The sequence below is a fragment of the Scyliorhinus torazame genome, chromosome 1 (assembly GCF_047496885.1).
Source record: "Scyliorhinus torazame isolate Kashiwa2021f chromosome 1, sScyTor2.1, whole genome shotgun sequence".
NCBI lineage: Eukaryota > Metazoa > Chordata > Chondrichthyes > Carcharhiniformes > Scyliorhinidae > Scyliorhinus > Scyliorhinus torazame.
This window is the reverse complement of record NC_092707.1, coordinates 163,028,284-163,042,189: the sequence shown is the minus strand read 5'-3', so window position 1 is coordinate 163,042,189 and position 13,906 is coordinate 163,028,284. Positions and strand designations below refer to the sequence as shown.

Sequence of the window (13,906 nt, the reverse complement as noted above, 5' to 3'; positions counted from 1 at the left end):
GGGCGGAAAAATTCGAGGACCTGGAGAATTGGTCGAGGAGGAAGCATCTTCGGATTCTGGGCCTCCTGAGGGAGTGGAGGGGCCCGATGCCAGGGCATATATGAGCAGGATGCTCAATTCGCTGATGGGCGCGGGAGCCTTCCCGAGGCCCCTGGAGCTGGATGGGGCTCATTGGGTCCTGGCAAGGAGACCCAAAGCCAACGAGCCGCCAAGGGCTGTAGTGGTGATGTGAAAGTGTACAAACTCAGCAATAGCATGATGGGAAAAATAGCCAACTCATGTAACCAAGTGTGAGACAGCTGTGTCAGCTAAGGGCCAAGGTCAGACCCTGACAAACTAGACAAAGCTAAGAATCCACATAATTGTATCATACAAGGCCAGAAGAGGGAAGATAGTGCCTGACCTTATTAAAACCTGATAACAAAGCCACAATCTAGGAATGTCCTAATAACACAACTTCCTCATGACCTTGGTCCATCTGCATCATGGCATCATGAGGGCAGAGGTAAAAACAAAATAGGACCACGTCTTAAATCCTCTAAAGACAGACTACTGCAAATAAGCCGAGTCAGGGTCTTTCCATGACAACATGTTTGATCAGAAGTTATGACTGTATTGACATTTTTGAACAAGGTCTGTTTTTGTAAAATGATACAGCTTGTGTATAAATATTGAACGTTTTCTCCATGTCTTTGTGAGCTTGAGAAAGAATGAGCAGGTTTACCTTAACAGCTCTCTCTCTCTCTAACCTGTAGCCATCTGCATGCAGACTTTGGTCAATAAAGACAAAGTTATTTATTTCGAAACAGAGTTGTAAAGTTGTTTTCTTCACAGTCTTGAAGTAGGAAAGATTTTAAAAGACGACAGTGGCGCTGCGAGCCCTCACCAATACCCTGAATGGCTTCCATGGGGGACCGAACAAGTGATCGAGCACGAACCCGGAGAGCGGAGATGGACGGCGCAACAAGGTAAGCTTTAACCTTGGTCTCTCTCTCTCTCTCGGATCGGTGCTGTGACCCCTCGTCCCTGACGGATAACGCTGACAGGTGACGGTGTTCGAATCTAAATTTGACTGTGAGTAATGTTCTTAGGGTCTGGGACCCGGTTGTCGTTCAAAGCCTAAGGTCAGGGACCACCTGCTCTTGTTTTTTTTTTCCCCAGGACAGGGATACACAGGCTTGGCTAGGTCAGGGACCAGATTTGGATTTTTGACTTTTAAATTTACAAGGTAGTTTTTCCCCATTTTTTTCCTCCTCTCTCTCTTTTAATTTTTTTTCCACTCCTTAAAAGTCATGGGCCAGAGCCTGGACAAAACGGAGGACAATTCTCCCTTGCTTTTTATGTGCACCATGTTCCCTGATAAGGAACGCAATTTATGCCTCTTGTCTTCAGCTTTAAATAAGAAATTCGGATCTGAAATTTGGCCACTAGGAGGTACTTGGAATTTAGAAAACTGCACCGCGGCAGAGACAGCCATTTGGTCTCGGAATGCCGGAGCCAAATGGAAGAAATTAATTACCAAATGGCAAAAAGAATCAGACAGACGACACAAACTGTCCTTGTTAATGTCCCGATAATACTGCATCGGGTGTTAAGCAGGTCAGAATATCCCATCAGATTAAAAATCAGGAGGATCCTCCCACTACCTCTGGCATGCCGTTGTTTCCCTATTTGATTGATACAGAGGAGGAGGAGGAGGAATTAAATCCCACGATGCCCCCATGGCCACCTCTTCCCAGCTCCACGGTGCGGCAGCCCCGTTCTCACCCTCCCCCTTGTAACAATCTTGCTGCCGATAATCTCCCTGCTCCTATTACTCCCATTGCAACACGCACTCGCTCAAAAGCACCAACCACCTTCCTCGATCAGCCCGTTACCTCTGTTAATCAGGCTTTCCAAGAATTAACTATCAGTACAGCGCCGGTAGAGGAGCCTTTTCCACCACCGCCTCCCCCTGCAAATTTTCCAATCCGACGTCTCGTTAACCCTCGAGCGACTGATGACGACGACCAGTTTATTGAGACATGGCAGGCTTTTAAACCTCAGGAGCTCTGTTTGATCATGGCTCACTGTCCGTCACATAAAACGGACCCAGAGGGCTTTACTGAATATCTGAGGAGAACTGCGACTGTGTATGGTGCTACCCCTAGGGATCAGTATTCCCTTATTTTTTCATCCCTTCCCCCAGATTTAGGTGAGAAATGGAAACGAGAATTAGGGGATCATGGAACCACATGGGATGCATTTCAAACCAACAATCCATCAGATGAGGCTCAACTCGCTTTAATGTTCCCAGCACTTAAGCGTGCTCTCCGTAAACCTGTAGATATCTCCAAAATTCTTGATTGTACACCCACTCCTAAGGAGGAGGGTCCTGAATTTTTTGACCGCTTTTGTGGAATTTACACTCTTTATTCCGGTGATGAGACTTTTAATGCGGGCTTGAAATCTCCCCAGTTCAATGCGCTGCTTATGCAGGTCGTGCCTGACCGCATAGCAACCAGTATTAAAACTAATAATATGGATTGGTCTGATAGCTCCAAATCCCACATGCGACGTGCTAGCTCTTATTACTGGAGCAATGGCCGTGACAGAGAAGCTTTCGGAAGGGACCCTCCTACACCCAAAATAAAGTCGGAGTTTGTCCAGCGACCCCCTCGCAGGAACCCCCCACCTTATGAACGTCACCAAGGCCCTCCCCGGCCTTGTCCTCCAACCCGAGACAGTGTCACTTGCTTTAATTGCAGACAGACAGGTCACTACGCTAGGGATTGCCTTGCATCACGCAGAGACAGGGCACCCCCTCCACAGCGGTATGCTCCCTTCACTGACTCCCACCCCTATTGACTGGCCCGCTCCAATTTCCCGGTTCTCTCTGGCGACCACTCTGAGGAACCCACAGCTACAATTCACATCGAGGGTATTCCCGTCCCCTTCCTCATTGATACAGGGGCAACTGCTTGTACTTTGAATTTGACGTGAGTTAAACAATATTGTTTTCCTCTCTCAGACGAATATGTGGAACTTTCTGGTTTTATGGGTGAGAGGGCTACATACCAACTCACGAAACCCCTTCTGGTTCAATTTAATGACCGTCAATGTTGTATTCCCTTCACTGTCACGCGTACCCTCGGTGTTAATCTTGCTGGCCGTGATCTGTTATGTCCCTTACAAGTTGAGATTGTTTGCCTTGACGACGGCGTCACGATCTCCACAGATCCACAAGTCCAGCCTCGAAATTTACCCCTTTTTTTCACTCCCCAATGGTGGTCCGTTGATTTTGATCCCTCCAATTTTTCACCTCCCTTGCATGTTCCTCATCCACACGTGACCCTTTGCTATGACCACACGGGGTGCTCGCCCGATTTGGAGACCATCTACCGGGACTCCCTCGGGTCCACAGTGGCGGTTACTTTCATCGCTCATGCTGAGGGAAAAGAGGGCTCTGCATTTCTTGTTGAAGTGCCCCTCGTATTCTGGAAACAGTCTGGACTAGTGGCACCTCACGTTACCCTCACTGTCAATGCAGGCTACAGTGCCAGGTCACTGGGCTTTCTGGTTGCTACCCTCCAAGGAAAATGTGATCCTTTTTATACTGGACGACAGACCTTCCCTGAAGGCACGTTACAGTATTTTTCACAGCCCTTTTGTGTTGATGGTACATTGAACCACCATCGGACCAACCGTTCCCCATCCCCAGAGATTCCTGCAGACTTATGGGCTGCATCCAAACACGAAGTTGGTCTTACTAATGTGCCTCCAGTTCCCATTAAGGTTAAGTCCGGTGTGCCCCTGCCCTCCATTTCTCAGTACCCTATTCTCCCTGACGCTGAGGAAGGAATCTCCAGCATGATACAGTCCTTCCTTCAACAGGGAATTTTGGTTCCGTGCCAATCGCCCTGTAACACTCCTATTCTTCCGGTTCCTAAGGTTGGGTGGCCGTCTGAATGGCGTTTGGTCCAGGACCTCCGCCGTATCAATCAAATCGTTGAACCCTTGCATCCCCTGGTCCCTAACCCGGCTTCAATCCTCAGTAATATCCCGCCTGAGGCAGCTGTCTTTACCCTTGTGGACTTACAACACGCCTTTTTTGCGATACCCCTTGCCGCTGAATCCCAGTATTTGTTTGCCTTCACATTCAAAGGGCACCAGTACACTTGGACTAGGCTACCGCAAGGTTTCATTCATTCACCGACACTCTTCTCACAGGCACTGCACTCCCAATTAGCTACTTTGACACCCCGGGGGGGATCTACTATTATACAGTATGTCGATGACTTACTCCTTGCTAGCCCTGACTTTGCTTCTAACGAACGCGACTCCATTTATCTGCTCACCCATCTCCATTCCTGGGGATATGTAATACCGCCTAATAAAGTACACAAAGGACAGAGGCAGGTTAAATTTCTGGGCGTTCTGATAAGCGCTACTGAACGTTCCCTTACGCAGGATCGTATTACTCCCATTTTGCAAACCGCACTTCCTACCTCGCCGAAGCAGATGAGAGCCTTTTTAGGTTTAGTGAACTTTTGCAGACAATTGATTCCGAATGTTACTGCTCATACCAAGGAGCTTACTCCTTATTCCTCCCAGAATTCACCCCTTAAGTTTGAACTACCCGATTTAGCACAGCAATCTTTTGTTACTCTTAAGAACGCGCTGGCTTCCGCCCCGGCTCTAGGACGACCTCTTTATGACAGGCCCTTCCAGTTGTATGTTAATGTCCTTGACCTATGTGCCACGGGTGTCTTGACACAGGAACATGGTGACCAACGCCGTCCGGTTGCCTATTATTCTACTAAATTGGATCCAGTAGCTTGTGGTTTGCCCCCCTGCACTCAAATTCTCACTGCTGTACATGTGTTGGCTCAGGCAGCCTCTAATCTAACCCTTCATCAGCCCGTGCATGTGTATACCTCACACTCTGTTGTGGCTCTCCTTACATCTCAGCAGACCCAGCATCTGACACAGGCCCGCTTGAGCCGATTTGAGGTGTCACTATTACAGAACCCATATCTGTCTTTCCATTACTGTTCCACTTTAAATCCCGCAGCATTCCTCGAACATCCCCCTGATGTACTTGTTGATCCACCACATGATTGTTTGCTTAGGAATCACTTCCTTACCGCACCTCGTCCCGATTTAACTGACCACCCTCTTGATAATCCTGATCTCACTTTTTATGTTGATGGCAGTTCTTCTATTTCCCAAATGGGTGTCCCGCAATCGGGGTATGCCATTGTTACAGACACTGACATTCTGGAAGCAGCTGCTTTCCAGATTTCAGTCTCGGCACAGAAAGCTGAGCTATTCGCCCTTACTAGAGCTTGTGTTCTGGCCAAAGACCAAAGTGTGAATGTGTACACAGACTCTAGGTACGCTTTTGGTGTCACCCACGATTTTGGCCGCCTCTGGCAGCAACGTGGATTCCTTACCTCTGCAGGCTCTCCCATTCTAAATGCTCTTTGGGTTAAAAATCTCCTCGTTGCTATTCAACTTCCTCGTCAATTGGCTATCATTAAATGTGCTGCGCACACTTCCGGGGACACTCCTGTGCAATTAGGAAATGCCCGTGCTGATTCAGCCGCTAAGGCAGCGTCTGCATTAGCCCCTATGATTGTTCCCGCAGGGGGTACACAGGCTTTAAATCATCTACCTATTCTAGCAAAAAAGGGCATGCCAGAGTTAGCTGAAATTCAAAGGTTACAGAGGGACGCCTCTGATTCTGAGCGCACACTATGGAAGTCAATGGGGTGTTCGCACTCGTTGACACAAAACCTCTGGCTTACCCCAGTAGGTCAAGTTTGTGTTCCAGATTCATTATTGCCGATACTTATTGATTATTTGCATTCTTGTACACATCTTGGCAAGGAGGGAATGGTACAGCTACTCCTGAAAACTTGGTGGCACCCAGATCTGAATACAGCAGCACAAATGCGGCTGGATCGATGTCTTATTTGCATGAAAAATAATAAGGGTAAAGGCATTAAATGCCCTCCCGGAACAACCCCCTTGCCAGATGGTCCTTTTGCCTGCATACAGCTTGATTTTATTGAATTACCTAAAGTACAATGCTATAAATATTGTTTAGTGATCATTGATGTATTTAGTAAATGGATTGAAGCCTTCCCCACCACGAACTGTACTGCACATACGGTGGTAAAATTACTATTGACAGAAATTATTCCCCGATTTGGGATTCCCCGAATGATGAGCTCAGACAATGGGACACATTTTGTGGCTCGAATCAATTCTGAATTATGCGAAGCACTCAAAATTAAACAACAACTGCACTGCGCGTATCATCCACAGGCAGCAGGAATTGTAGAGAGAGCAAATGGGACTTTAAAAGAAAAATTATCTAAATTGACCGAAGAAACTGGATTAAATTGGCTAAAGGTATTGCCTTTGGCACTGTTTCACATGAGGGTTACTCCACATTCGCGGTCCGGACTGTCAGCTGCAGAGATAGTCTACGGTCGGCCAATGAGGACTCCCTGGGATGCCCATGAAGAACCCCTAGAGGGAATAGACCTCCACGTTATGGGAGATAAAATGCTGAGTTATTTGAAGCAATTAACATTTTCTTTGAAGTTTCTCCACTCGCAGGTAAAACAGGCCCATCTCCCAGCAACAGCCGGAACAAAGATCCCTCGATATCCAGTAGTCAAACCAGGAGACTACGTGCTGATAAAGAATTGGGACAGAGAGAAGTTAGGGCAACGCTGGAGCGGCCCTTTTCAAGTATTGCTGACTACACCGACTGCCGTTAAACTCGAAGGACGTTCGAGTTGGGTACACCTATCGGATTGTAAGAAGATTGGTTTCAGCCCCAACGAGGACGCAGAATGAGGATCTTCATTATCACATTTGGACTATTTGGACTAATTGGTCTTAATGGCCATTCGACAGTAGGCTAACAAACTGATAAAGAGCTGTGTGCTAATAGCTTTCTATATATGTCATATATTTATGCTGACAGATTGAATGTAAGTAACTGTTGGGTTTGTACCCGTATCCCCATCCATTCCAAGGAGGGGCTACCTCTCCAATCACTCCCATTCCACTTAGCAGAAGCAGTTGAGTGGATACTGCGTCAAAACCGAACACAGGGGTTCGGTGGAGATATGAAAATTTGGAAATCGGCTGGCTATGGGATGACTAGATTTTTAGCCTGGTATCAACCTGGATATCCCCATGTTTCGAATCCCCCTGCCCTTACCATCCCATCGAGCACTGCGCAAGGATCCCTATGTTTTAGTAAATCAGGAGAAGGACCATCAATGGGGCAGAGTAGGTGTAATCTTACAACTGAATGGCAGGGACCGATACCAAACATCTCCAACAAGGGTATGTTTGTTCTTGATTGGTCCAGGGTGTGGAATAAAACATCAAATAGCTCATGGACGCAGAATTCCCAGGTACCCTGGATGACAATGGCTGAGAATTTTACGGCCTATAACGGGACCTATTTCATATGTGGCACTAAAGCATACTCCTGGCTTCCCAGAAATTGGACAGGGTCCTGTTATCTAGGATATGTCGTACCTTGCATGCACCACCTACGCTCCCTTAAACAACACTCCTCACGAATCAGGAGGACCATAAGTAAAACCGAGGAGTTCTTTATGATCGCCTTTCCACAATACGGAACAGGCAAGGCAGCAAACGAACTGATCCTTATGGCCTCGGCATTGGAACAACTGTCGAACATAACAGCAGCAGAATCCAGGGCAGCCGGACGGGCACTCGCCGAGGTCTCAGCTGAGCTGGTGGCTGTCCGGACTGTGGCATTACAAAATCGAATGGCTCTGGATTATCTGTTAGCCTCGCAGGGAGGAACGTGTGCCATTATAGGTCAGGAATGCTGTACTTATATCCCAGATGCCTCTGAAAATATTACCAACCTAGCTGACCATATAAGAAGACAGGCGGATCAACTTCAAGAAATTGGCCAAGAATTTCACGATTATAACCCACCAGGTTGGTTAGGTTGGCTGGGACACGGATTGTTCGATTGGATCTTTAAGGCCTTCATATTATTACTGTTATTACTATTAGCAATAGGATTGCTTGGATGCTTGTGTCAATGTATTTACACCCGTCTCCTGAATATCCCTATTTGAACAAATTGAGTGGTTGTCCTGATGGGACAACAGGAGGGAATGTGAAAGTGTACAAACTCAGCAATAGCATGATGGGAAAAATAGCCAACTTATGTAACCAAGTGTGAGACAGCTGTGTCAGCTAAGGGCCAAGATCAGACCCTGACAAACTAGACAAAGCTAAGAATCCACATAATTGTATCATACAAGGCCAGAAGAGGGAAGATAGTGCCTGACCTTATTAAAACCTGATAACAAAGCCACGATCTAGGAATGTCCTAATAACACAACTTCCTCATGACCTTGGTCCATCTGCGTCAAGGCATCATGAGGGCAGAGGTAAAAACAAAATAGGACCACATCTTAAATCCTCTAAAGACAAACTACTGCAAATAAGCCGAGTCAGGGTCTTTCCATGACAACATGTTTGATCAGAAGTTATGACTGTATTGACATTTTTGAACAAGGTCTGTTTTTGTAAAATGATACAGCTTGTGTATAAATATTGAACGTTTTCTCCATGTCTTTGTGAGCTTGAGAAAGAATGAGCAGGTTTACCTTAACAGCTCTCTCTCTCTCTAACCTGTAGCCATCTGCATGCAGACTTTGGTCAATAAAGACAAAGTTATTTATTTCGAAACAGAGTTGTAAAGTTGTTTTCTTCACAGTCTTGAAGTAGGAAAGATTTTAAAAGACGACAGTGAGGTTCCACCGCTTTATGGACAGAGTGTGTGTCCTGAGATGGGCCAAAAAAGAGCGGAGCAGCAGGTGGGAGAACACGGAGATCCGAATTTACCAGGACTGGAGAAGCTAAGAAGAGGGCTGGTTTCAACCGGGCTAAGGCAGTGCTCCATCGGAAGGGGGTGAAGTTCGGGATGCTGCAGCCAGCGCGATTGTGGGTCACGTTCCAAGATCGGCACTACTATTTTGAAATGCCTGATGAGGCATGGAACTTTATACAAACTGAAAAGTTGGACTCAAATTGAGGGTTTGTCGTGGGGGGATGTTTACTGTGTTTACTGCGTTTGAGGAATGTTCTTTTTGTTTGAGTGCTGGGTGGGGATGGGTGAATGGATTTGATGTGGGGGCTGTGGGAGAGTGTGGGCGTCGGTGTTGGAGGGGCGGGGCCCCACGGAGGAAGAGGGGGGGTGGAGGCCTGGGGATGGGGAGTTGGGGTAAGGCCGCAAAAAGGAGCTGTGCCAGAGGGGGCAGGGCCGGCTCAGGAAAGCACTGGCTTTTTCCCGCAATAGGACTTTAAACTAGTGATTGGGGGGGAAGGGAAAGTCAGGGAACCAAGAGGTGAAGTAATCAGTGGGAAGCGTAGCTGCTTAGGAATACAAAAAAGCACATAAAGACAGAACTCGGTGTGGTGTTGGGTGCTCTGGTGCACAGATGAGCCAACACAGTTGTATGTGGTACAACTCTATTTTATTATAACTCTTATAATACAGTTCGTTCTGGATACTCTGCACGTGCTGTCTCCCTAAGTGTGTTTGGCAACAGATGTGTCCTGGTTCTCCTCTGCAGCTAATACTGACCACCGGGGGTCGTGTCTGTGCTTTTATATCTTTCTGTCATTGGTTGTGGTGTTGTGTGTTCTGATTTGTCTGTTGGTGTGTCTATCATGATGTGTGTGTTTGAATATCATGACATCCCCCCTTTTTACAAAGATATGTGCCTACGTGGTTATAAATATAATTGTGTCGTGAGTGCATCTAAGAGTGTGTGTGTGTGTTGTGTACAGCGTGTGTTTATGACGTAACTATTAACATGGGGCGATGTCGGGTGCGTCACACTAACAAGGTTGTACCATAACAAAACTTGGATGCGAGAGAAAAAAAAAACTTGAACATTGGTCTGGTCAGACGATATCTGGAACAATAAACAACAACAGGTTATAATACAGAAGTGTTTGACTTTTTGAACGTATGAACAGCGTTATAAGTCCAGTCTAATGGGTGACCGCCTCAAGAATGGGCTGGTCCTCAAGCCGGTTCAGCTGTGGAGATTTGGGGTCACACTGGTTCACCTTGGACTGTTGGAGGTGATGCTGTTGCCGAAGTCTCTACTTTACCATTTGTTGTACTTCGTGCAGTGCTTGGTTTTTTCATTCGTGCAAATATAACATTCAACATCTTTGTTAGTGGTGCCTTGGCTGTGGTTTGGTTCTGGTGGCGATGGAAGGGGCATGATCCGTGGCATCTCCACGAAGTCATCCTTGGGAACCAGTGGAGGATCCGGCGTGTGCGTACGGTTCAGTTGCGAGCGTGGAAGGCGGCGCAAAGCTCGCTGATTGCGCCTACGCACCAATCCATCCGCCCTGCATGCCAGGAACAAGGTGGAGTCTTTTTCTTTTTATGTTTGTGGTGGACGGCATCTTGTAGCCGATGGGTCGTCGCCATCCAAGTAGCACCATCACTAATATCATGCAAGGCGATGACTGTGCCAGATGTGGAAGTTGGCCGAGACCGTGTACGCTGGTTCCGGCCACCTGCTGTGCTGGAAGGGCGACTCCGCAGAGAAACGTCGAAGCATGTCGCCTTGGAGAGAGAATTGTTGCTCGCATCAACGTCTGGCGATGGCGCGAATTGGTGTGTCCATCTTGGACCGCCGGTGCTGGTTGCCACTGCCGACCCAGTGGGACTGCCACGCGATCCATTCCCTGTCGCCGTGGCATCCGCCGTCACCCTGAGCGTGCCATCACCGAGGCCGCGACACCGCCCGTCCGGAGCAAGGTCTGGCGTGCGCGAATCAGAGTCGGCGCTTGGCTGCTCCCCATCTGGAGTCCGGTCTGCCTTCCGTCGATGCCCCCCGTCCGGAGTCCCAACAGGTTCACTGGAGGCAGCCGAGATTCCCTGAAGCTGCACTTCTGGAGTCGGAACATGCAGGAATGCACCAACCAGTGGAGAGGGTCGAGCCATCGAGGGTGGAAGCGGTGCGCCGCCACCGCAGTCGTCAGTGGTCCCACCGTGATCGCCGAGTGCCTCGGTACGCACTAGGCGAGGTCCGTCACCTTGCACCTTTTGCATGGGAAGTGGGATGCTGTCGTCACTCGTCTCACATCCCGTGGATAGATCCTCATTAGCAGCTTGCTGTTCACTAGGGTTGGGTAAATTGTCAGAGTTTTCATCTGGTGGTGCACACCATGTCGGTGGACTGTCATTGTCTTGCCGTTGTCCTTAATTTGGGCTTTTCTTCTTTGGAATTTTAAATCTTCCCCCAGACATTGCAGAACCTTCTTTATTACCCCCAAATTCTCCCATAGGTATGGTCTCGAATATAGGATCCAATGTTTCTATCGACATTGTACTATTTTCCAAAGAACATTCCGTTTCACTTTTCTTCTCAGGTGCCTCATATGTATCTTTGTCTAATGTACATGCCTTCATGGTCTCTGGGTCTGATTTTGCTGGGACTGGCATGGTCACAGTCTCTCTTTTACTGTTCTCAATTGCCCACATTATACTCCCCATACATAACTGCTTAATCACTGGGGTTAGTGTGGTACAATGGATAATCGGGTCGACCTTATCTGCATCTTCACCATTAGTGGAAAGCACACTTGGTTCACTTGAAACTGCTGTGGGTTTTAAATTCGTTATCTGGCTACTCGATGTCGGTGTCCTCAGGATTCTTGCTCCAATGTTCTGCTCAATAATCAGTGGAGCGTGTATAGGTTCAATGCAATTAATGTTCCCCTCAAGGTTTGAAGAGTCATTACTGACTAACTGCTGGTCTCCGAAGTTGGGATTTTGCGGTGTTGTGTTGAAGGGAGACATTTGTCCCTGCTGTAGATATGATTCAGGTTGTGTTATTTCCATTACCTGAGGATCAATGTCTTGTCCATTTTTTTGATCCGTACTAAAACACTGGCAATTCTCAGTCTGCTCCTTGCAAGTTAAACATTCAATTAATTTCGTTAGCAAATCCTCAGCATCCTTCTGTGGCCGTGCAGCATTATTAATCTCTGTTCGGCTATAATGATCCTGAAGGTCAGCGCATAAACCTTTTTTCTTCGGGCTTGGACGAGGCGATTCCTTTGGCTTGTCTTCAGTTGGGCTTGAACAGTCTTCAGCGCTGTGCCCTTCATTGTAGCATGAGAGACCGTCATGTTCATGCTGCTGTGTAGTGGAGCATGGTAGGCTGTTATAGCCTTCTTGCTGTTCACGTGAGCATGGCAGACTTGCATCGTCTGCCGCTGGTTGGTCAGGAGAGGTTGCTAGACCCTCATGGTCTTGTTCCTGCAAGGACTGCGCTCTGGAGTCTTGCGTTCCTTCCATCGTGGAGTCCATCCACGAGCTCTCTGTGGAGGCTTGTGACACTGGAGTCACTTCTTGTTCGTGCAAGGACTGCGCTCTGGAGTCTTGCGTTGCTTCTATCGTGGAGGCTGTCCACGAGCTCTCTGTGGAGGCTTGTGACACTGGAGTCACTTCTTGTTCGTGCAAGGACTGCGCTCTGGAGTCTTGCATTTCTGCAATTGTGGAGTCTGCCCACGAGCTTGCTGTGGAAGCTTGTGACACTGGAGTCACTTCTGGTTCATGCGAGGACTGCACTCTGGAGTCTTGCACGTCTTCTTTCATAGAGTCGGGAACGTTGAGCGGGACGTGGACCACGCTCTGTGTGGCAGCAGGGCACTCTCCGTGTGCTTGCACCGCTCCCTGTCTGTTAATGTCAGGCTGCAGCATCATCCGGTACTGATAAGTTGGAACGTCATATCTGCTGGATTGAAGATCCTCAAATCCGAAAAATGAATCCGCACCTGCGTCGGATTCAATGTGGGGGCCGCCAATGTGCAACACGAAAGGTTCGTCCGAGTCATAGTCATATAGGACCACGGAGCTATCATTGGGCTCGCGAGGTCCGGAAACACTGTAAAGATCGTCATCGAAGTATTCAAGGTCGGAATCATCGGCTTGTGCGTAGGTAACTGCTTGTCGGAGGGTTCTTCGGAGGTCAAATTCATCTCCTGGTTCAATTTGCGGCACTGTGCTGTCATTCCAGGTGAGGGAAGGTTGTTTTACAGCTTTAACAGATTTTTGTTTTTTTGATTTGGGACGTTTCCCTTTTAAATTGGATTTGGGACGTTTCCCTTTTAAATTGGTGCAGTCTGGGGCCTCTGACATCCTGACGCTCGGTATGTAGCACGTAGGAAGCGACTGCGCAAGCTCAGATCGCTGTTCCTTTACCGATGGCCGTTTTCTTGACTTCGCATGCGCAGCATCTCGCGCATGCGCAAACGAAACTTCCGGTTCTGCGCACTGCTCGCGCAACTGTGCTAGCGTGATACCTTTAGCAAGATGGCCGCCGACCTCGACCCAGCCTTCTCTCAGGCCCGGGATTTCGGCCTCTGGGAATTCGGGCTCCGGGATCCCAGCCACGAGGTGAGTACTGCAGCTTTTCTTACCTTTATGTGCCGATTGGATTGCGTTTTCTTCACAGTACTTGGAGAATTTGTCCAGGACTGCCTGGTAATCGTACCTTTGCTGCCTCCTGAAGAACCTGAACCTTCTGAATATTTCTCTTGCCCTTGCACCGGCGATGGTGAGGAGAAATTCAATTTTTTCCCTATCATCCAGGTCTTGGAGTTCAGCTGCCACCAGGAACAATTCGAACATTTGCCGGAATCGCCGCCAGTTTTCGCGGAGGTCGCCGTGGCACTGGAGCGGCTGCGGAACCGGGAGCTCGTACATCATGCCTGGGCACTGCTGGTTGTCTGTGTACACGGAGGTATGCCGGCAGGTATCGATCCACTCCTGTACCATGTGGTGTTGGGTGCTCTGGTGCACAGATGAGCCAACACA

At 48.2% G+C, this 13,906-nt stretch overlaps 1 protein-coding gene and 1 long non-coding RNA gene across 3 annotated transcripts in view; one reads left to right on the top strand and one right to left on the bottom strand.

Moving 5' to 3' along the window:
• col8a2 (collagen, type VIII, alpha 2) overlaps positions 1-13,906 on the bottom strand; it is a 333,274-nt gene that overhangs the window by 22,752 nt on the left and 296,616 nt on the right. The window lies entirely within an intron of this gene.
• LOC140415928 (uncharacterized) lies at positions 800-8,009 on the top strand. Of its 2 annotated transcripts, none has more exons than XR_011944772.1 (2): positions 800-968; positions 6,595-8,009. It is a non-coding gene; the product is annotated as an uncharacterized lncRNA (long non-coding RNA). The 2 variants fall into 2 exon arrangements; XR_011944773.1 differs by having other exon boundaries at positions 800-1,074.